A 24,541-nucleotide genomic window follows, 5' to 3' on the forward strand; every position below is an offset into this window, starting at 1 on the left:
TGTGGAAACACATAAACAGACCCCCGACTCCAGACAATCACTGGGTCAGGACCTTGGTTAATCTCTCTGGAATCCAAATCGGCTGCTGTTCTCCCTGTGGAAACACACAAACAGACCCCCGACTCCAGACAATTACTGGGTCAGGACCTTTCCATTGTCCTGTTAGAATATCCTTCCAAAGTACCTTGGGCTTATGTACATTTTTTGGACACATATGCCTTTCCGCAGCACTAAGTCCTGATGAATCCAAATTTAAAAAGTTTAGAGTAAAAAGGGTTATTTTAAGTTTATCTTTGGGGAATATATACCCCTTCCCAATTCCTTCTTTTTGCTTTAATAAGTACATTTTAATAGTTTGATGAGCTCTTTCAACTATGCCTTGTCCCTGTGGATTGTATGGGATTCCTGTTATATGAGTAATGCCAAATGTTGAGCAAAATTGTTTAAAAGAGGTAGAAGTATAACCAGGGGCATTATCTGTTTTTAACTGTTTTGGAACACCCACAGTGGCAAAATTTTGTAAGCAATGAGCTATAACATCTTTAGTTTTTTCTCCGGCATGAAGGGAGCCCATCAAAAATCCAGAAGAAGTATCAACTGTAACATGCAAATATTTTAATTTTCCAAATTCTGGCAAGTGTGTGACGTCCATCTGCCAAATATGGTTAGGTATCAATCCTCTAGGATTGACTCCAAGATTAACTTGTGGTAAAAAGGTCACACAATTTTGACATTGTTTTATTATTTGTCTAGCTTGTTCTTTAGTTATTTTAAAACGCTTTTGTAAAGTATTAGCATTGACATGGAACTTTTTATGAAAATTTATAGCTTCTTCTAGTGTAGAGAAAATATGTATGTCATGTGTAGTTTTATCTGCTAAATCATTGCCCAAACTAAGGGCTCCAGGCAATCCTGTATGTGCCCTGATATGTCCTATAAAGAATGGATCTTTTCTGTCCCAGATTAGACTTTGTATAGTGGAAAGCAAAGAGAAAACAGTAGAAGAAGGGGAAATCCTACCAGCATCTTCAAGAGATACTATAGCATTAACTACATACTGACTATCAGAAAATAAATTAAATACAGAATCTTTAAACATCACAAAAGCTTGTAAAACTGCATTAAGCTCTACCTTTTGAGCTGATTGTTTGGGTACTAAAAATGTAAAAGTTTGATCAGGGGTAACTACTGCTGCTGTACCATTATTTGACCCATCAGTGAATATATTTGGAGCATTCATGATAGGTGTTTTTCTTGTCATTTTTGGAAAAATTACAGGATGCAATGACCAAAAAGACAATAAAGGATTAGATGGTAAGTGGTTATCAAATGAAACATTAGATTTGCACATGATTATTGCCCAAGTATTTAACTCATTAGCTAACTCATCAATTTGATGCATAGTATATGGAGTAATAATTTTATTGGGAGAAATTCCAAACACTCCCTTTGCTGCTTTTATTCCTTTGAGTATTAATTGTCCTACAGCCTCAGGATACCTAGTAAGAATAGTGTTAGGAGAATAAGATAAATGTATCCATAATAATGGACCTTCTTGCCAAAATACTCCTGTAGGAATATTTTTTGTTGGTAGTACAATAAATAATAAAGGCAAACTTATATCAATTCTATCCAAATGCATATTTTCCATATATGTTTCAATGATTTTTAATGCCTTTCTTGCTTCAGGCGTTAACATTCGGGGTGAATTTGGATCTGATGGACCTTTTAGGATATCAAATAAAGGTCCCAACTCTCCTGTTGGTATACCTAAATAAGGCCTTATCCAATGTATGTCTCCTAATAACTTTTGAAAGTCATTAAGTGATTTGAGTTGATCTACTCGTATTTGAATTTTTGGTGGACGGACCATGGTTGAGGATAATAGAACTCCTAAATAATTAATTGGAAAATTTAATTGTACTTTATCTATTGCTATCTCTAGATTATAATTTTTTAATAAGTTTGTAAGTGTGGCATAACATTCTAGCAATGTGTTTTTATCTTTGTGTGCTAATAATACATCATCCATATAGTGAAATATTTGTAGTTCAGGATTTTGATTTCTAAGTGGCTGGATTACTTTGTTAACATAAATTTGACACATAGTTGGGCTGTTAGCCATCCCTTGAGGGAGTACTTTCCATTCATATCTCTGATCAGGACCTTCATGATTCAGTGCAGGGATAGTAAATGCAAAACGTGGACTATCCTCAGGATGAATTGGAATTGAAAAAAAAAACAATCTTTAATATCTATAACTAAAACATACCAGGTTTTTGGCAAAGCAGACAACTGAGGAATCCCTGATTGAGCAGGTCCCATAATCACCATCTCATTATTAATGGCTCTTAAATCTTGCAATAATCTCCATTTACCAGATTTCTTTTTGATGACAAAAATGGGAGTATTATGGGGAGATACAGAAGGTTGTATATGTCCTTCTGCTAATTGTTGTTTGACCAGGTCATGGGCTGCTTGTATCTTTTCTTTAGTCAGGGGCCACTGAGGAACCCATACTGGTCTTTCTGATTTCCAAGTAATTTTTTTGTCTCAGTGGCCCTTTCTGAAAATCCAACCCATGTCTGTCTGTTCCTTGATCTATTTGTATTGGTGCTGCTATACCTTGTTCTTGTTTTTCTAATCTTTTTCCTTTCCTAAAACCTTGTCTAGTCATAATAGTGGGTGCATTTTGGTTGATGTTATTTGTTAATGTCAAACCTAATTGATCTAGGACATCTTGTCCCCATAAATTTATAGGAAGATGATCCAATACATATGGCTGTATAGTTCCTTCACATCCTTCAGGATCCTTCCAATCTAATACCATTGCACTTCTATGGGGATTAGTTGCCACTCCTAGGCCTCGAAGCGTTTGAGTGGCTTGTTGTAATGGCCAATGTTTTGGCCATTCTTGACGAGAGATGATGCTAAGGTCTGCACCTGTATCCAGTAGCCCATTAAATTCATGTCCTTGAATATTTAGTTTTAGCATGGGGCGAGAATCTAAATTTCAAGAAAGCATAGCCCAATCTACACCTGTGGAGCCTAATCCCTTGGAACCTCTTTCTACAGTACGACTGGAAAATTTATCATGTAGGCTCGGTATTATTAGTAACTGTGCTATTCTATCTCCTGGTGAAATTACTGATATACCCTTTGGAGAACTGGCTATAATTTTTATTTCACCTTCATAATCGGGATCAATTACCCCAGGACTTATCATAAGTCCTTTTAGAGTAGAAGAGCTGCGTCCCAATAATAAGCCTACTGTTCCTTTGGGAAGAGGTCCTTTCACCCCTGTGGGAATGATTTGAACTCCCATCTCTGGAGTTAGTACTGCTCTGGTGGAGGCGCAGATGTCCAACCCTGCGCTCCCTCTGGTTTGTCTGATGAGGGATCTGATGGACAATGTGTCCTGGGCACTACCCTGATGGGGTTGCTGGGTTCCTCCAGTGCTCCGTATATTTGTGGTTTTGGGCCCCGGAGCATTGGGCCCCCCTGTCCATTTTTTGGCAATGGAGCCCGATGCCTTTCTCCACGATATCGTGGATAAACACCTGGTCCTTGTTCGTTTTTTGATAATGGAGTACCCTCTATGGTGGTTTGAGAACGGCATTCATTAGCCCAATGTCTCCCTCTACGGCATCGTGGGCAAATACCTGGTATTCTACTCCTTTGATACCTAGTTTTGTTAAACCCTCCTCCAATGGGGCAATTCCTTTTAAAATGTCCTGTTTGTTCACAATTGTAGCATGTTCTTGGCCTGGCATCTAAAGCCTGTTTTACTGCAGCTGCCACAATTTGCCCTTGTTCATTAATGTCTCTGGCATCTAAAGCCTGTTTTACTGCAGCTGCCACGACTTGCTCTTGTTCATTAATGTCTCTACATAATTTAATATATGTGTTTAAATCTTCATGTTTCCATGGTCTAATGATATCTCTGCACCAACGATTCGCTTGCTCATAAGCCAGGTGTTTTAGTAATGGCATTGCTTGTTCTGTATTCCCAAAAACTCTGGTAGCTGTTTGAATAAGCCTATCTACAAATTCAGCATAAGGTTCATTAGCTCCTTGTATTACCTTAGATAATTGACCTTGTAAACCTCCATGTCCTTGTAAAGTCTTCCATGCCTTAATTGCATCTGCAGCAATTTGTGCGTATACGCCAGGATCATATGCAATTTGTTGCTGCTGATCCTCATAAGGTCCCTTTCCTAACAACATATCTAGATTTCTCTGAGGATAACCAGCTGCTGCATTTCGCCTAGCCGTCTCCTTGCAAAATTCCTCATTGGCAACCTTCCATAACAGGTATTGTCCTCCATTTAGCACAGCTTTACACATATTAGCCCAATCTGCTGGCGTCATGTTCAAGTTGTTAATGGATTCGACCATGCTTACAGTGAAGGGTGCTTGAGGACCATAGGTTGTTACAGCCTCTTTTAGCTGCTTCACTGTTTTGAAATTTAAAACTTGGTAAAATCGCTGCCCTCCTGCCTCAAATACAGGGCATGTTAATATTTGAGATCTTGTCTCAGGATCCCAACTATCAACTGCGGGGGTTGGGGGCCTCCCAGCATATGGAGGTGGCGCTGTTGGTTGGACACTTACGCCCTCTGGTGATAGAAAGGTGTTAGTAGCAGTCTCCTGTAGAGGTGGTGCTGTTGGTTGGACACTTACACCCTCTGGTGATAGAAAGGTGTTAGTAGCAGTCTCTTGTTGTAACTTTCCCCCTGATGGCTTTTTCTGTTTTACACTTTCTTTCTCTGTCTGACTAGCTTGAGAGGCCTTCTCTTTTACTTGAATCTTTTCCTCTGTCTGACTAACTTGAGAGACCTTCTCTTTTACTTGAATCATTATGTCTTCTCCTTCCTCTACCATTGTCTGAACTGAAGGCTTTGGACTAAGCAAACAAGATACGAATGTCCACAATGGCAATGTGCCAACTGGCAGAGTCCCTGGGCTTTTCTTTTCTATTCTTTTTAAATCTTCACCATGATGGTTCCATTGTGATATATTTAACAACTCCTCCTTAAAAAGCCATGGGCTACATTTTTGTATTGTATCAACGTATGCCCTGACTGCTCTTGATTTTACTGGGATGCCTCCTTCCTCTAACAATTTACTTAACACTCTTTCAGTTTGTTTTTTACTAATTTCTGATCCCATATTTCTACTATAATACAACCCAACAAGATGACGCCAAACAAAACCGAGACAGAATGAAATAAAAAGGGAACAACAAAAAGTCATTATAGCCTTTCTATCCTCCTGACATGTGCATCCGTCCTTTCTCCCTATCTGTTCCTCAGACGTAAATAGTTTTTCCTCAGATGTGAGCGGTTTTTCTTCCGTCTCACTCATCTCCAGGGACAGGCAACTTAAAACAAAAGTGAAGCAAAATAAAAGAGGAATCTTAAAATGGCTACCCATCCTCTCGCCCTGCCCTCAGGGGCGAGCAGTTTCACTTACCCTCAGTTGCTCCCCGTGCGAGCCACCAAATGCCGCAGTCTGGCTGGGCACAATCAGGAGCCACTTGTCAAAAGAAACTAACTTTATTTTTAGAACCACACACGCCAAACAAAACAGCCTCTCAGGAAAAACCCTCAGAGCCTCAACTGCCACCACCGGCTTCCTTCACAAGCCTCTCTCTCCCCCCAAGCTTCTCTCCACCTCCCACAATCCTCCTGCTCTTGAGGCCGATTGGCTGGGTCACGTGGGCGGAGCCAAAAAAGTCCCCCAATGAGCAGCTCCGTGGTCTGAAAGGGCAGGGAAACAGTCCAATGAGCATCACCGCAGAGGAGCCAATCAGCTAGATGTTGCTGGGGCCGAGGAGCCAATCAGCTAGATGTTGCTGGGGCCGCTGTGAGCCAATCATCAGCCAGCAGCTGGAAGTTTGCTGGGGCCCCTTCGGCTGTGGCTCTCAACAAATGGCTTCTTTTCTAAGACTATAAGGTCTACATCTAGATTAAATTTTTTTCTTTTTTTTACGTACGGATGTTCAGCTGTTAAAGCATTGTTGTAATGTCTTTGTTTCCTTGTCAAAGACCAGGTGATTATATTTATGAGAATCTATTCTGAGATTTCTGTTCTACTCCATTGAGCTATCTGTCTATTATTTTTCCAATGCCATAATTGTCTTGATTATTGTGGTTTTATACTAAGTTTTGAAGTGGGGTAGTGTCAGGAATCCAAGTTTGCTCTTTTCCTTCAATATCGTGTTGGCTACTTTGGGTCTGTTACCTTCCCAGAATACACATTAGCATCAATTTGTTGGTCTCTAACAAATAATTTGCTGTCATTTTCACTAGATTGCATTGAATCTACAGGTCAATTTAGACAGAAATGACATTGTGACAATGTTGAATCTTCTTATATATGGACATGGAATACCTCTCCATTTAATTTAGTTCCTATTTTATTTCTTTCATTAGAGTTTTATCGTTTTCCCAGTATAGATTTTGTACATATTTTGTTAGATTTATTTCTAAGTATTTAATTTGGTGGGTACTAGCATAAATGGTGGCATTTTTAAATTTCAAATTCCATTTGTTCTTTGTAGGCATATAGGAAAGGGATTAAATCCTGTATCTTAAGTGTATATTTTGTAATGTTTATAATTGCTTATTAATTTCACAAGTTTTTTAGGCAATTCTTTTGGATTTTCTATGTAGACATTCCTATCATCTAAGGACTTGTCATTTTATCAGAAAAATACAAGAAAAGACAACTACAGCCAGTCTTTTTTTCTCCTTCCTTCCCAATCAGCTTACATCTATTCACGTTTCTTGTCTTATAGTATTAGTTAATACTTCCAGTTTCATATCAAAAAGGAGTAGTGAGAGGGAATCTTTGTTTTGTTCCTGATAGTGTCAAAGCTTCTAGTTTCTTTTCACTAAATATAATGTTAGTAACAAGAGTTTTTTAGAATTCTTTTATGAAGTTGTGGAAATTCCCCTCGTTTCCTAGTTTAATGAGAGGTTTTATCATGAATGGGTATTGGATTTTGTGAAATCCTTTCCCTGAAACTATTGATATGATCATGTAATTAATTTTATTCTTTAATATGAATTTATTAACTAAAACAGATTGAGACAGTAATATTGAAATGAACCATGAGACTCAAAAACATGCAGTTTATAAATTACAAAATCAATACATAATGGAAAATACAGTAATGTTTAAAAATGTAGGGTTAATTATTTTTGCTGAGTTCCCCTACTGCATTCTTAGAGAGAATGGTGCACACATTTAGAAATTCTTTAGCCATAGCAAGGTCATGTTTTAACTTGATATATTGTTCCATATCAAAATGTTGTTGCTCTAATTTCTTATATAAGTATTGAAGAAATTAGGTTTCATGAAGTTCTCCAGGTTAGACATGAACTTGTGATCCTCCGGTTTCATCTTTCTGAGTAGCTGGGAATGCACACTTGTGCCACCAAGACTGGCTGTAGTTGTCTTTTCTTATATTTTTCTGATAAAATGACATTGGCCTAATAAAATAAGTTGGGGGATATTTTCTGTGCTTTTCTCTTCTAGAGAGAATTGATTTATTCATAGAGTTGATAAAATTTCTTCTTTGAAAGTTTGGAAAAATTCAACAGCAAACCAACCTAAACCTGATTGTTTCTCTTTAGGATGGCTATTAATTATTGATTCAATTTCCTTTAAGATAAAAGCCATTTAGATTGTCTATTTCTTCTTGTGTGAATATTGGTATATTGTGTATTTTAATGAATTGGTCCATTTCATCTAAGTTATCAAATTTATGGGCACAGTGTTATTCATAGTATTCTTTGGTTATTCTTGTAATGTCTATGGACTCTGAAATGATATTCTATCTTTCATTTCTGATATTAATGATTTTTGTTTTCTCTTTTTTTCCTAGTTATCCTGGCTTATCTATTTTTATTGATTTTGTGAAGAAACATCTTTTGGTTTCACAAATTTTCTATTTTAATTTATTGTTTTCAAATTTATTTATTTATTTTTAATACTCATTCCTTTTCTTCAGATTAATTTGGATTTAGTTTGAACCTTTTTCTGTTTTCCAAAGCTAAAACCTTATATTATTCATTCTAAGACTTCTTACTTTTCTAACATATGCATTCAGTGCTATAAATTTTCCTAAGCACTGTTTTTATTAAAACCCATAAATTTTGAAAAGTTGTGTTTTCATCTGTCTTTACCAAAATATTTTAAAATTTCTCTTGCTATTTTTAGCAATGCTTTGATTGACTCAAAGCATTTATCAAGTGTTTTATTTCTTCTTTGATCCTTGTGTGGTATTTAGAAATATATCATTCAATCTAAAAACATTCAAGGATTCTCCAGCTATCTTAAGTTACTGATTACCAATTCTATTTCACTGTGGTCTAAAAGTAGAGATGGTATGATTTCTAGTCCTTTAAATTTTTTGAGGTATGTTTTATGGCCCAGCATGTGGTCTGTCTTTGTGAGTGTTTTACATGAGCTTGAGAAGAATGTCTCTTCTTTTGTTGGGTGAAGTAATCTACAGATGTCAACTTAATATTGAGTAATAGTGTTATTGAGTTCATCAATGTTCTTACTGATTTTCTGCCTTCTGAATTTGTCCACTCTGATAGAAAAGTGTCAAAGTTTCCAATTACAATCCTGGGTTTATCTAATTTTCCTTGCAGTTTTGTTAGATTTTGCCTTATATATTTTGACATTTTATTGTTAGGAATATATATGTACAAGATTGTTATTTCTCCTAGCAGTATTGACTCCTTTATCATTATGTAATGCCCCTATTAATCTCTGGTAACTTTTCTTGCTCTGAAGTTTGTTCTGTCTGCTGCCAATTTAGCTACTTCTACTTTCTTTTGATTAGTGCTAGCAATGTATGTGTTGCTCAATCCATTTACTTTTTAAAATTTTTTTTGTTTTAATTAGTTATATATGACAGTAGAATTCATTTATGCATTTTGATATATCATACATAGGTGGGATATAATTTCTCATTTTTCTGAGTGTACATGTTGTTAATCAATCCATTTAATTTTAATCTATGTATGTCCTTAAAGTAGACAATAAATCTTTTTTATATTGTCTAATTACCTTGATTTCTTTTTTAAAAAAAATTATTGGTGCACATGTGGGTTTCATTGTGTCATATTTGTATATTCATATAACATAATGAGATGAATTTTACTCCCCAGTACCTATCCTTATTCTCCTCTCCTCCCTCCCTTTGACATGCTTGCTCTCCTCTAAGAGTATTACTTCTGCTTTCATAATGTCTGTCTTGTTGTTGTTGTTGTTGTTTTGATACCAGGGATTAAACTCAGGGGCACTGGGCTACTGAGCCACATCCCCAGCCCTATTTTGTATTTTATTTAGAGACAAGGTTTCTCAAGTCGCTGGGATTGTAGGCTTGCGCCACTGAGCCTATAGTCTGTCTGCTTTTTGATTGATTCTATTAACCTCTTCCCTTTAATTGACATGTTCAGAACATTAGCAAGCAAAATGATTAGTGATACAGTTGGGTTAATATCTGTAACATGTTCTCTTCCATTCTTTTACTACTTTTTGAGATTTTGAGTATGTCTTTTATATTGTTCTATTTTCTCTATCTAGCATACCATTTACTATTTTATGCTTTTTCCCAAATTAATCTCAACTTGTGAAAAATAACTTCATGGATTGCTTTTCAATAATACGTACTATTTTGCTTTTTCACTTTTATAGTTGAGATCTTTGCATGAATTATTCAAATATAAATAAATTAATCACTGTTTAATAAATCATCTGCTTTAATTGTGGACTTCTATTCAATTCCTTACAGATGATTTAATTCTGAAATTAAGGAGACATCTTAAGTGTAAGGAAAATAACTAGATGCCAGGGGTATCAATGAGCAACTCCTTTACACAAATGAGACCCTGACTTTAGAGAACTCAGAGGAGACCAATATCAACTAAGACTGCCAAGGAATACCAGATCTGGAGGAAATCATTTCTACTCATGCTTTATATTTAACAAATATGGAACATGGTTTCCCCAAAACTCATCTGTGGACTACAATAACAGCTTTCCTTTGTAGTCTATAGGCTCTTTCCCTTCCATTTATCTCTGCACCAACACTTTTTATCTTTTGGTAGAAAGTTGGATGATCTTTCTCTTTTTTTGACAGGGGAAGTGGAGTATGGGGATTGAACTCAGCGGCACTCGACCATGGAGTCACATCCCCAGCCCTATTTTGTATTTTATTTAGAGACAGGGTCTCACTGAGATGCTTAGCACCTTGCAGATGCTGAGGCTGGCTTTGAACTCAGGACTCTCCTGCCTCAGTCTCCAGAGCCGCTGGGATTACAGGCATGCACTACTGCATCCAGGTTTATCTTTCTTTTTATTCTCATGTGGGACACAATCAATCCATGCCCAGTTGGTGAGGAACATTCCAGGAAGCCTCTCAATACAGAAATTCCCCCGCAGGAGCTGGTTATTTACCTCAGTATTCTTTCTGTAACTGCAAAAGTATTCGGCACTCACCTTTCTTCCCATAAGAAAGGATTTGAGCATCACACCTAACCTTTAGAAACAACGTTCTGCTAAGAATTGTCCCTGATCCCAGTTTAGCTTTTTTGTCTCCTGGTGGTTATTATAACCACATCACTTTGGTCTCTCTGAGACATGAGGTATATTAGAAGAATTTAGTCATGTTTAAAAGTTTATTAAACTTCCACCTACAGTTTAGTCTCCAAAGACAAAACAAAATAACAACAACAACTTGCATTATACAGCACGAGGGGACAGGCCCACCATGCATCTTAGCTGGTATTTTACATGCTTATGTTCAATACAGGTAGCTCATCTCTGTTACAGCTCTGAGTGGTGAATTTCTTTGCCAACACTAATGGAGGCAGTGACTGAGAGGGCTGGAGAGTGCTCCCGGTACCTATTGCCTGTCTTTTAAACTTTTTGTCATCATTTCTTCCATGACAAACTTTGAATACTGCATGAATTTTTTCTTCATTTAAGCTGTACTTACTAATCCATATAGCTAACATTCCTTTAATGGTAAATTTTAAAACTTTCATAGCCTTTTAAGAAAAATTTCAAGAAGTTTATATTCATTTTTTTTTTATCAGTTCATACGCTGCCTCTCCTGTCTTAATCTCTATTGATATAAAGAGAAGTTCATAGCATGGGATATAAGTGGCTTCTTAGCAGCTTTTTTTATGTTTGATATTCTACCACAAAAATCTATAAAAGTAATTAAGAGTTAGTATAAGCATAATAGTTACTTTAATAAGGAATTTTTTTTGTACTTACTAGATTAGAGAACAATTTAGTGAGCATGAAAATTACTAATCCCAAATGTTCCTTCCTAAATTCTGGATTTCTTCTCCAGAAGGGTTGGGGGGGAGGGTAAAATTAAGATGACAAATATCTACTAAATACACTATTTAAGGGTAGATAGTTTCAATATTTTATCTATAGCATTTAAAATAAAATATAATAATAATGGAAATCATTATTCTCACATTTTAAAGAAGAATAATCAAGACTATATTATAATAAAGTTAGTAAAGACTGGGAGGTTGTATTCAGACAGATCTTTGAATTCCTAGAACTCTTTCCATTAAGTCAATTCAGTGAAACATGTTGATTATGAAAATATACTCTGACTAAATATCTTCTTTACTTGAAAAACTTTCAGTATCAATTACCTAGGTGATGGGATGAAATTACTTAACATGATAATCTATACTTGGTGATGCAAGTGTAGATTTAGATGCAGCAGGTCAAGACTCTATCTGAAGCAGCTGTTGGGAGACTAGTTTAAAGCTGCTCCATTTTTTTACTTTCCATATTTGATCTCCACTTAATTCCTTGGTGTTCTCTTTTATTCCACAAAATAAAAAAAATAATAATAAATAATAAATTGTATTCTGGCCCAGAGTTCTCTACAGCTGGCTGGTCCTGGGACTCATCTAGGAGCTTTAAAAATAAACCAGTGTTTTTAATATGTTCACTTTATTTGCAAATAGTTGTTTCATAGTCCTGGGTGGTGAGACTGAGCAGTTGTAGGAATATCTCTCGTTAATGTCAAGTCCTGGTCGTAACATTGTACCAGAGTCTCACTGGAAAAAACTGGTTAAACAGAAACTCTCTGTATTATTTCTTACAATTGTAAGCCTACAAAATACAAAAGAATTAAATTTTTTTAAATGCAACTGGATATGGGACTGTCATTGCATTGAAAGTTATTGAGGAGATAGGTATATGTTTAATTACAGTTAATAAAAAAAATCTCTTGCTTCAATTCTTTTGTTTCTTCCAACTCAATTATTTGGAATGTTCTCTCTCTCTCTCTCTCTCTCTCTCTCTCTCTCTCTCTCTCTCTCTTTAAATTTTAGGTTCTATAATCACTCTTGTCATCTTTTCTACCCCACACTTCTGTGTCATCAGATCAAATTGTCCCCATACCTCCTACTGAGGGAAAATCTATTTGGGAGGCACCACTCATGATCTACATTACAACCTCCAGGGAGGACACAGGACACTTCATGTCTTATCTAGGTTAGAGCTGTTGTCCTTGTGGCCTGTCTTGTGTGAAGCAGGTCAAGTTCAAAGCTGGGGAGACAGCCCTTGTATGTCATTGCTGAGAGGACTGCTGCAGGTTGGGCCTCCCAGAAACAACTACTCCTACTCTCCAAGGAAAAATTTATTTTTTTTTAGATAAAATATAATTCAGTCCCTAACCCCAAGGGTTGCCAAAGCTAGCAATTTCTTATGTGTGAAAGGGAACTTGACCCAACCTTTTTCTCATATTTCTGAGAAACCTCGTTTACACATTTTATAGTTCTCATTGAATTTGAGGGATGGGCAAAAGAAAAGGGAACTCATCCAGCTACCAGGTAGAACAGTTCTTTGACCAGTAAAAAAAAACTTTCTGCCTGTGGCCCTGGATTTGTTTGTCTGTTTCAAGGGTTATAAAAACCATTAGGATGTTTTCACTCATAGACATAATAAAATATTTTTTTTCTTCTCTTCCTGAGTTAAAGCTGTTTTCATCATGTTCTTAAATTTTACTCCTTATACTAGTGAGTATATTTTCCAATTTTGGGTGAAACTCTTCACGTATCCTAGAAATAGTAGGAAATAACAACTGTCACTTAGGAATGGAGGGACTGATTATGTTGGGTTTGTAATCTCTCAGGGCAAACTAAAATGTGTGTGTTACAAATGTTTGCAAAATGGCATCAGTGAATTGCTGTTCTCATTTCCTCCATTACAGATGGAGGAAAATGGGCTGCGACCTTGGTTCATTGAATAAAACATCAAGCTTTTTCCCCAGAAAGTATGAGTAAAAATGATTTCTTCCAGTTCTGGCATTCCTTGACAGTCTGAGCTGATGTTGCCTGCTCTCAAGGCCCTAAAGTCCTTTACGCCTTGTTTGCATAAAGGAGTTGCTCATTGATATCTCTGGCACCTGGTTATTTTCCTAACACTTATGATAACTCTTCAATTTCAGAATCAAGTCAGCTGTAAGGTATTATTAATACTGTAAGTCCATAATTAGAGCCGAGAACTGATTGATTAAACACTGATTAATTTTTATTGAAATGATTCATGCAAAGCATTGTCTTATTTAACTAACTGCACAAAAATAAAGGTGAAAAAACAAGATGTTGGGTATTATTGAAGAGCAATTCATCAAATTATTTTTCACAGACTAAAATTAATTCTGAAATTTAAAAGTGTTTGATTTTATTCTATTAATTTGGTGTTTTGCTTCTGCCATTAAAGACATCATAATATTTGCATTTGCAATATAGGCAATATTTATGTATTTCTGCTACTCAGAGATAGGGTCACTTACTATCAGGGACTATGGCTTTTCTAAGACTTTGATTTTTAAAATTCTTTTCATTTGGGTATTTTTATTTCTTTCATTTTTTGTTTTTAGAGAAATTTCCTTTACATTTACAAAAAATCAGAAGAAAAAGGTAAGCTAATATTGATTCTTTAGGAAGTTAACAAAGGTACACTATTTTCATACTGTAAATTTTATACAATTTTTCCAAATGATATGTGCAAATAAAAGGCTCATTCCAAAGTAAAAATCTGTAATATCATTACATGTCTACGGCCATACCACCCTGAACGTGCCCATTCTCGTCTGTAATATCATTACATTAAGTTCAGAAATTGAATCTAATCAGCAGCCCAAAATCATGACATCACCCTGATAAGATCACCCTGATAAGGTAATATATATATATATATATATATATATATATACACACACACACACATATACTCTATGGACTTAGGGTAGAGGTCACAGGAAGTTGTTATTCAATGAGTATACATTTTCAGTTATGCAAGATGAAAAATTTTAGAGATCTGTCAAACAACATTGTAACATGGAGCTTACAATTAATACTGAATATTTATACATTTGTTAAAGGGATGGTTCTCTTGTTTGTGTAAGTTCTACAGGTATTAATGATTGATGGTCTTGAGACTGGGATGGCTTTATTATCTCTCCAAGTAATTCTGTGTGAACTTAGTTTTTTAAACCACTAGAAGTCTAGACCTCTGATGACTTAACATTTTCAGCCTCCTGTTTTTCTTTTCAGGTTTGATTCTATTATTTTTTTTTTTCCAAATTATCTGCTTGAAAAGTGTTTACATGTCTATCTTAGGATCTATAAATGCAATTTTTATCTTCTTCTTTCCCCATATTTAAGAGTTCATCAGATGAAAATTTCCCTAAGCCTCCTGCTAAGAGAAGATCTACTGATTAGGAGGTACCTTTACTGACCTACTTTATGGTCTTCAGAGAAGACACTGAATAGCTCTCACTGTCTTATCTGCACTCTGCCATCTGTCTTACCCCCATCAAACTCTTCCCTCATGTGAAAATGGATGGTTGGAAAGATACTTGGCATGCTTTCAGTGTTCTTAAATTTGTGAAGACTTGTTTGTGACCTACCAAGATTTATCCTGGAAAATGACCTATGTGTGCTTGGTGTTCTATTCAGATACTTTGGGGTAGAATGTTCTGTAGATGTCTGTTAGTTTCGTTTGGTCTAGTGTTGTTCAAGTCTTCTATTTCCTTTTGATCTTTTTTTCTGGATATTCTACCCATTACTAAAAGATATTGAGGAAATTCCTACAGTAATTTTATTGCTGGGATAAGATTTGATTCCCTTTATTTTTTCTATTGTGTCTCTTCTATAGGCATTTTCTTTGTGAGGCTGCTATGTATTTATTTATTGTTATTGTTAAGGGGAGAAAGCCCCATTATCTTTCATATTACATTGTTTTTTTTATATTGTAAGAGTTCTTAGATTTTCTTAGGTATGTGGTTTATAAACATTTTCTCCCATTCTATGAGTTCCATGGAGTATAATCTTGGAAATTTTTATGATAAAGTTGAATGATTTAGAGAAAAATGCTCACAACCAAAGTGACAAATTGTAAGCAAAATTCTATGCAGTTATCCCCTTCTGGGCCAAAACATACAACATTCTAGAACCCATATGCAAAGAGATTATTTAAGAAAACTTACATATTTGATCACATAAACTGATTCCAATACTTTACAACTCCTAATAATGTTTCAGTGAAAATTCTTGTGTAGATGTAATTTTCTATCGGTAGAGATGTATTTTTACGGTAAGTTGTGGATGTTAGTTTGCTAGGACAAGGAAGCAAAATATAATCACAATGTAATTATATTATCACAGTTTATCCATTAAAGGAAATGTTACTCATGGGTCATGCAGAAGCCAGAATTAAAGACAGGCAAATAGGCAAGGTTTGAATCCAGAGAATGGAGGCCAATTTTGGTCCAAGAAGTTGGAGATTACCCCCTAAGGAATTGAAATGCCTTTAGAGCCCTTCCTCTATCTACTCTTATCAAGATAACCTGCCCCTGCTCCAAACCTGCTTTGTAAGAGATTGTCCCTCCCTTCAGGGAGTTGTAGAAGTTGTTAATTAATGCATGCTGAGCTCCCCTTCCTGCCCTGATCACTCCACCTTGGCCCTGCCTGTCCATCTTCTTCTCACATTTTGGCCATCCCACCTGGGCTTAGTCACAGGGAGGAGAGAGATAAGAGGAAATAAAACAGGAGAGCAAAGGAAATTTAGGATGTATAAAAGAGGCAGGAGGCTGGGGCTTTGGCTCAGTGGTAGAGCTCTTGCCTCCCAAGTGTGAGCCCCTGGGTTTGATCCTCAGCACCACATAAAAATAAATATATAAACACATTGTGCCCATCTCCAAATACTTATATATATAAACATGCTCACTTTTTGGAATACCAGGATACCAGCTATGACCCCTTTTTTACTCCTGGGAGAAGTCTATGTTACCCATTTTTAAATAAACTCTGTTTTATAAGCTTGCCTTGGTGTGCTTCTCTAATGTTAAATTCAACATCTAAGGAAGCAGGACTCATCACTGGTAACCAGCAGTGTCAATGCTATTTTGTATTTCCCTTTACAACATTTGAGAGGGGCACTATCTTCTTGCAACTGAAATGTTTTATTAAGGGTTTTAATTTTCAATATTTGGCATCTAGGTATAGCTTAGTTTGTATTTATACAAGTAAGGTTGAATAAGTCAATTTCTGCCTCATTGATTTGAGATGTCTCGTTTACCACATACTAAATTCTCAAATGTACTTTGGTCTATTCCTTGATTTTATAACTCTTCTATTTCTCTAACTATTAGAAGCTAGTTCTAGAGTGTTAAACCATGGAAGATTCATAGAATGTCTCAATAAAGAAAACAGTTACTAGACCCAGCCTTTAGCTGGTTCAGTTTCTCCTAGATGTATTCACTGTTTATTTCCCTATGAAATATTAGTTCAATTCTTAAAACTCTTTATTTACTGCAATGCTGACTTATATAATATATATGTGAATAGTTATATAGCATATATATAATTAGTACATTAATATGACATGATAAAAATGTTCAATCATATTATTTAAAAACAAGGAACATTTTTCCAATTTTCAAGTACATGTTTGTGTTTTTCTTAAATGTTTTATTGTATCTTACATAGGATTTGCACATGGTTACTAAAGTTTATTCCTGGCCTTCTATTTTCTGTTATGATCTTTTTTTACTTTTATTGGTGGTACTAGCACTGGGGATTGAATCCAGGGCTTTGTGTGTGCTAGGCAAGTGCTCTCCCAGTGAATTATATTGCCAGTCCTCTTTCTTATAATTTTAATGGAATTTTTCTTACCATTATATCTTCCAGTTCATCACTCTTCTTTATATGAAGTTGGTTTGTTTCTGTATATTAATTTTATATTGTGTTACAGTGCTAATTTTTTTGTTATTATTTGTGAAGATTTTCTAGGTCTTTTTAGTGATCACTTATATTATGTGAAGATATGATTTTTCTTTTCTATGCTCATGTATCTAATTAGCATTCCTAAAACCATGTTGAACAGTGGTATAGTTTGAATATGGTTTAACCCCTATTAAATTCATGGTTGAATTTAATCTCCATAGAGAAATGTTAAGAGAGTGGAACTTAATATAGCTATTGATACTGGTCTTGGAAATCAGGATCAGATCCTCATTCCTCTGGTGTTGAAGATTAAACATCCAAGAAACTCTGAGGCAAGCATAGAAAGCAAGTTGTATTTAAGGAACAGAACAGAGATAATAGACTTCTCCATAGAGAAGGGGAACCAGAACTGGTATTCCTGGGAGGGTGTGAGTCTTGCCCCTTTACAGATCTCAGCCTTCCTCTCCTCCCCCACTCCTCTTCCTATCTTGATGACATTACTAAAAGGCAGGAAAGGAGCCTCTTAGGGGGCTACCTCTCTCTATCCTTCACACCAGCCCAAAAGGTAGGAAAAAAGCCACCTAAGGGGGTACTCATTAGCAACTCCTTGTTTTGGTAGGACCAATTCCTCAGATGTTGGTAACCTGTTGAGGTGGGGGAGTGCTCTGGGGGTGTTAGCCTTCCATTTCCTTGTCTTTGAATTATCCCCCCATCTTCCCAACCTGATCCTCCACTCTCTATGCTGACTACTGTTCTTTGCCACTGTCTCATTCTCCCTTCTGATTAAGGGAACCCTTACTGCTATAAGGGGAAATAGGCCATGACAACTCTGGCTGCTTCAGCCTAAGAGGAGTTGATAAGGGGCAAGCAGTTTGAGTTTCCCTTTTAGAAATGTTTTGGGCCAACCAAAGGGTCTGTGGTAAAAGTCTGGTTCTGAAGGACAAAGTCATCTGAGAGACAGTTGCTCTATGAGAGAAACAAGAAGATATGAGTACTAGCATAAGATTAATACAACAATACATGCTGCAGCATGTGAACATGCCAATGAATATGAGGATGATGATAGACACCAGCAATTTTTTCCACCAGGAGGTACCAGAGAACCAAGAGCCAAGAAGTTGTTCCCATGAATGAGGCAGGAGAGGACATGCCACCCAGGGGGGTACTCATTAGCAATTTATCTGGGAATGTAAATTGAAAGAATATTAGTTACATGGCCAGAGTTGTCAGGAATGCAAACACAACATTCAGTTCAAATAATGGCCTAAGTGCTGCCTTGGGCTACAATGACAACATCTAAAGCCATCCAGTTTTGTAAGACAGCCTTTCTCATATGTGTTACATCTGTGCTAAGGAGAAAGATACTTTCCTCAACCTCATGAAGGGCAGTTTGAATATAACTGGTTATAGCTTCCATGTGCCACATTTTACATCTTCTAGGCCAATTTGTGGTATTACAGTGAAGCTAAATGATCATACTAATGAAAAACTGATCATTGCCATCCATGTCTGAAATTGGAAGACTTGCCAGTTGTCTCATATTTTGTGTCCATCTCCCTTGCATCCAGGGGTACCCTATAGTAATCTTCCCATCCAGCCTGGGGGAAGCCAGGGCCATAAGTTACTCCCACATATCCATTGGGTATTAGCCATCTAATTTCAAGACTAGAGAGCCAATTACTCCCAAATCAATGGCCTGTAAAATCACAATGTGAAGTTATAATCTCATAGTGACTCTGGGATCCATCCTAACTCCTGACTGGCATTAGGCCATTTGTCATAGGTATGGTTATGTTGTTCCCAACAGATTGGGATTTTTTTTTTTGGTTTAGATGCCCTGTGGTAGGTGTAAGCCATATATATTTGTCCCAAATCTAATAGTAACCATCCTTATACCTTTGACATTCAGATGATAGTGGAAAGTGAAGTGTAGATGGTCTTAAATGTGATTTTATAGCAGCAAATATTTGAAGATTGTTTTTTTTTTCTGGAGTGAAAGTTTTTCCATGACCTGGTTGTGATAAATTTTCATTTATAGGCCACAATTTAATATCAGCACAAGTATCAGTTTGTAAAGAGTATTTCTCCTCTTTCTGTTTTAACATTATAAAATTACACATAGTGTAAATTTGATCCAGTCTTTTCCTTGTAAAGGAGATACCCACCAAGGCAGCCCAGAAGTTCTGGAAAGGGCAATAGTCCACATATCCAGGAATTATCTTTCTGTAACCTCATTGCATATTATTGAGTCCAGTCTAGAAAAAACTTGATTTCAGTGGACTTGTCTAAAACAATAAAAAGTTAAAAAAGTATATCACTATTGCCTTTGTGGAAGAGATATTTTAGGTCTTCTATTGGAGTGTAGGAGTATCATTCCTCGGTTTCTTGGGAAGGAGGTGTTTCTCTGGGAGTTGATCCAAGATGCCAAGATTTTACCCAACAGTGGTGAATGCAGTTCTCTTTTCCAAGCATTTTCACTGCAGAGGGTATAGATAAAAGCACAAGAAAAGGTCCCTTACAGATAAGGTCTAAATTTGGGGAAACTGAAGGTATAGCCTTGACCATAATTAGATCTCCAGGTTCATACAGAAGTGGCGAACTCAGTGGCTCAGATATGGGATATCTATAGATTTCAGTTTGAAATGTGTTCAGCTTTGTGATATGAACCACCAAAATCTGCAGTTTCCTGATCTTTGAGATTATAACTTCTTAAGAATGGCCTTCCATATAAGAGTTTGAATGAACTGAACCCTAGTGTTTCTGGGGTGTTTCTAATTCTAAGTAAGGCCAAGGAGAGCATTTTGGGCCAAGGGTAGTAGTTTTGAGCGAGTTTTCTCAGATTTCTCTTTTCCATCTTTCCTAAGGATTGAGGTGTCCATGCATGATGGAGATGATATCTTACACCTAGGACCTTGGATATTCCTTGAGTGACAGCTGCCTTGAAAGCTGCTTCATTGTCACTCTGGAGGCTGAAAGGCAGTCCAAATCTGGGAATTATCTCCTACAATAAAACTTTTACCACTTCTCCTACCTTTTCAGTTCAGGAGGAGTAAGCCTCAGTCCATACAGTAAAAGTATCTACCATTTATATATATATATATATATATATATATATATATATATATATATATATATATATATATAATGCTGGAGGCTTTTTGGTGGAGTGAAGTGGGATATTTCTCTGGCATGGCCCACAGGCTTATTTTTGGTATATTTTTTACTTTAACTATCTCTTGAGTTAATTTGAGAATGGTTTCTTCTCCTAAATGGAAAGATTGATGCAAAGTGTGTAAAATCTTCCACTGAGAGTTAGCAGGTATGGATTCTTCCATCTGAATCCACCCAGAAGGTAAGATAAAGCCTGTTGTATTTCTTCTTGCGTGTATTGAGGTCTTATCTCTAGGGGAGCTCTGTCCATGGTAGAGGGGCTAAGGTTGTTGGTTGGCATTAAGTCCCCTTAGCAGCCTCTTTGGCCTGTTGATCTGCTCATCTATAGCCTTCTGATAGCTCATTTATTCCATTTTTATGTCCTTGGCAGTGGATTACTGCCACCTCTTTAATATTCATAGTTTTTTATGGAAGTCCTCCCAGCTGTTTGAAATCCTCTCTCTTTGCAAATTGCTATGTACATGCAGGACAGGATTAGGTAGGGTATTTAGAGTCAGTGTAAATATTAACTCTCTGCTGTTTCCCACTGAGTGCTAGACTTAGCACTATCAATTCTGCAAGATGTGCACTTGTGCCTTGGGGCAAGAATTGTGCCTCTAAAGTGTCATGTAAAGTCACCGTGATATATACAGCCTTATATTCTCCTAGTTCCATAAAGGCACTCCTATCTGTGTACATGGTGAGGTCTGCATTAGGCAGGGGCAGGCTCTGAAGTTCTCCTTGGGCTGAGTAATGCATAGCTAGAATTTTTTGGCAGTCATATTCAGGATTTCCCTCAGATTATTCTGGGAGGAAAGTAGCTGGGTTTACATTAGAGCAAGTTCTTATTTGAGTTATGAGTCCTTCTAGAAGTAAAGCCTGGTATATTAGAAGGTGGCTATTTGAAAGTCATAATCCTCCTTTAATGTTTAAAATCTCTGGGAGATCATGAGAGATATAGACAATGAGGTCTATACCCAGGGTGGTTTTGATTGTCTCAGGGACTAGCAGGGCAACTGCTGCAACCACTCCCAAACAGCGGGGCCATCCCTCAGACACCATGTCAGGCTCTTTACTGCGATATTCTACTGGCTGTGGAGCTGCTCCATTATTTAGTGTGACCACTCCCAGAGATATTCCTCCTCTTTCAGTGACAAACAGGTTAAATTTTTGCTTCATAAGTAACCTGAGGACAGGGGGCTTGAAGTAAGCACCCTTTTAATGCCTTAAAGGCTTTAATATGTTTTGGTTCCTACATTAGGATAGTTGTTCCTTGGTGTAGAGTTTTCTTAAGGAGGGTGTAAAGAGGCTTAGCTAATTCCCCATACCTAGGGATCTAAAGCCTGCAATATCCAGTTATCCCTAAGAAGCCTTTAAGTTGTTTTACTGTCTGGGGTAGAGGGTATTGCCCTAGAGGGATTATCCTCTCCTATCCTAGCTTGCAGATTCCCTGAGACAGCTGTAATCCTAAGTACAGAACATGTTGTTGACATAATTGAGCTTTCCATTTTGAGACCTTGTATCTTCTGTCAGCTAAGAAGCTTAAGAGATCTGTAGTGACCTTTTGACATCCCTCCTGGGTTGTGGTACACAGGAGGATGTCATCTACTTGGAGAATAATCACAGATGACATGTCTTTGAATTGTTAGATCCTTGGCTAGGATTCATCCCAACAAATGAGTGCTATCTCTAAATCCTTGAGGTAACACTGTTCAGGTTAATTGAGATCCATTATCTGGTTCCTTGAAGGCAAATATTGTGATTGAGAGTCTAAGGGTATATAGAAAAAGGCTTCCTTTAAATCTAATACAGTAAAACCAAGCAGTAGCATATGGGATCTCAGATTTTTAACAGGGTATATGGAACTTCAGGTGGAGGGAAAGACTGCTTTAGTAATCATTCTAAGGTCCCACACTAGGTGTCATTCCCCATTTGGCTTCTGAACTCATAAAATAGGTTTATTGCAGGGACTGTTGCAGGGCACTAGAAATTCCTGCCATTTGAGGTTTTGAATGATCTCTAATAAGCTCCCTTTTGCCTCTGAATGTAGGGAGTATTGACTCTGATTTTCAAAGACAGAGACTTTAAGACTATTTTAATTGTGACTGTACTTTTTGCCTAGCCAACTTTGCCTTACAATATCAGTGGCCCCAACTTCAGGGTGATATCACATTGTGACAGAGATGGACATAGTGGTCCCAAGGGTCCTGGATTTATTGTGATAGAAGCCTAAAGCTTTGAAAGTAAATCCCCGCCCACCCCTCCCTGCCAATAAAGAAATAAGGCATTCTGGGACTATTATGAATGCATGATAAAACATTCCACCCCACTCCCAACTCATTAGAGGGATAAACTTCTTAGTAATAGGTCATCCAAACACCCCTTGAACTATCATAGAATTAGAGGAAAGAGGTCCAGGGTAAAAGAAGAGTACAGAAAAACTGGTGCCAGTATCCAGGAGGAAACTGACTATTTGGGTCTCTCCAGAGAAGCCTACCCAGGGCTCATGTTTGGTGACAGAAGTTACAGGAGCCATTAGAATTGACCCTGGAACCCATCAGGCCTATGTGGGGAAATCTGGCCACAAGGACAAATGCCTCTGAGGCATTCATTACTTCAAAGACTGCCTTGACATATAGGATAGGTGACATGTAGGTCATCCCTAAAATATTTGGCTTCTTTTAGTACAGTCTCCTTCTCATTGGAGGTTAAAGTTTGGTTAAGTAAAATCATAATATCTTTCCAGGTGAGATCAAATAGGTGACATAGAATAGAATGTCCATTTGGCCCATGGACATTCCCATTAGAAATGTCCCTCCTTTTCATAAGGGAAACAAATCCCTTTTGTGGATTGAGGTTTATTCCATTTTTCTCCTTTCTTACCCTGGAAGCTTACTCCTTCTAGGAGTATAACCAGCTCACCTCAGACTTTTTCCTATCTCTACGGTCCCTTTCCTTCCTTTCCCCCAATCTCTCTTATAAAAGGTGGAAGTTGCAAGCCATAGGATATCATCTGAGGAGTGATCAGGGCCGTATGCCAATTTTTATAATTTCCTCTGAATGTCTGGGGCTGACTAAATGAATGATAAATTCATATTTAAAAAAAGCATGTGGCTTTCTGTGGATTCAGTAACTATGTGGTATATTTTCTTACTGCCTCCTTGAGTTTTTTTCAGAAAGATGTTGGGACTTTCCTAAGGGCCTTGTTGGATCTCAGAAATCTTGGACTAATTAATAGGTTTCTGTTTGGATTTTCTGAGTGTCTCAAGGATTCACATCTGGAAATGTCTAATTTTCCAGTCATCCTGGTCATCATTTGGATCCCATTGAGGATTAATTCTAGAAACTGTTTGTCCAGATGAATAATTAGGTTTGCATCTACTTTGTGCTTCTGGGGCATGGGTGACATGTAGGTCATTCCCAAGATATTTGGCTTCTTTTAGTACAGTCTCCTTCTCATTGGAGATTAAAGTTTGGTTAAGTAATAGCATAATATCTTTCTAGGTGAGATCAAACATCTGACATTAGTTCTGAAACACCTCAATATGTTTATCTGTATTTTCAAAAAGCTCCCCAAATCTATTTTTATCTGTCTTAAGTCTTGGAGGGAGAAAGGGGTATGTACTTTAATGAGCCCAAATTCTCCCCTGGCATCTCCTAGAGAAATTGTGTATAAGATCTGCTTTGCAGGGCAGATGGGGGAAAGCCAGGATATGGAGGATGGAGGGGCTACTGGTGGATGGCAGTAGGAGGTGTAAACTTCTGGGGTCCTTCTGGTTCTTTTCCCTCAGTAAGTGATTCCTTAGGACCTTCTCCTGTCATGGCAGTGATTACAGCTGAGTCCAATCTGCACTGTTTGCATAGTTTGAGGTTTTCTCTTAAAGCAAAGGAAGCCTGAATATAGGGAACTTCAGACCATTTTCCTTCCCTTTGTAAAACATGTTAAGTTGTAAAATAGTATTAAAATTTGTACTTCCCTCTGGAGGCCAAAATTCTCTATCAGAGAGTTTTTATTGAGGCCAGGCCTGGAAGCAGAAGAAAATGGGCAGCTGTGGGTCAAACTTGTCCCAGTTTTTCAGTATGCCCCCTAGTGGTGT

The sequence above is a fragment of the Marmota monax genome, unplaced genomic scaffold (genome assembly GCF_021218885.2).
Source record: "Marmota monax isolate L192 unplaced genomic scaffold, Marmota_monax_Labrador192_F-V1.1 WCK01_AAM20220418_F8-fsc00006, whole genome shotgun sequence".
Lineage (NCBI taxonomy): Eukaryota > Metazoa > Chordata > Mammalia > Rodentia > Sciuridae > Marmota > Marmota monax.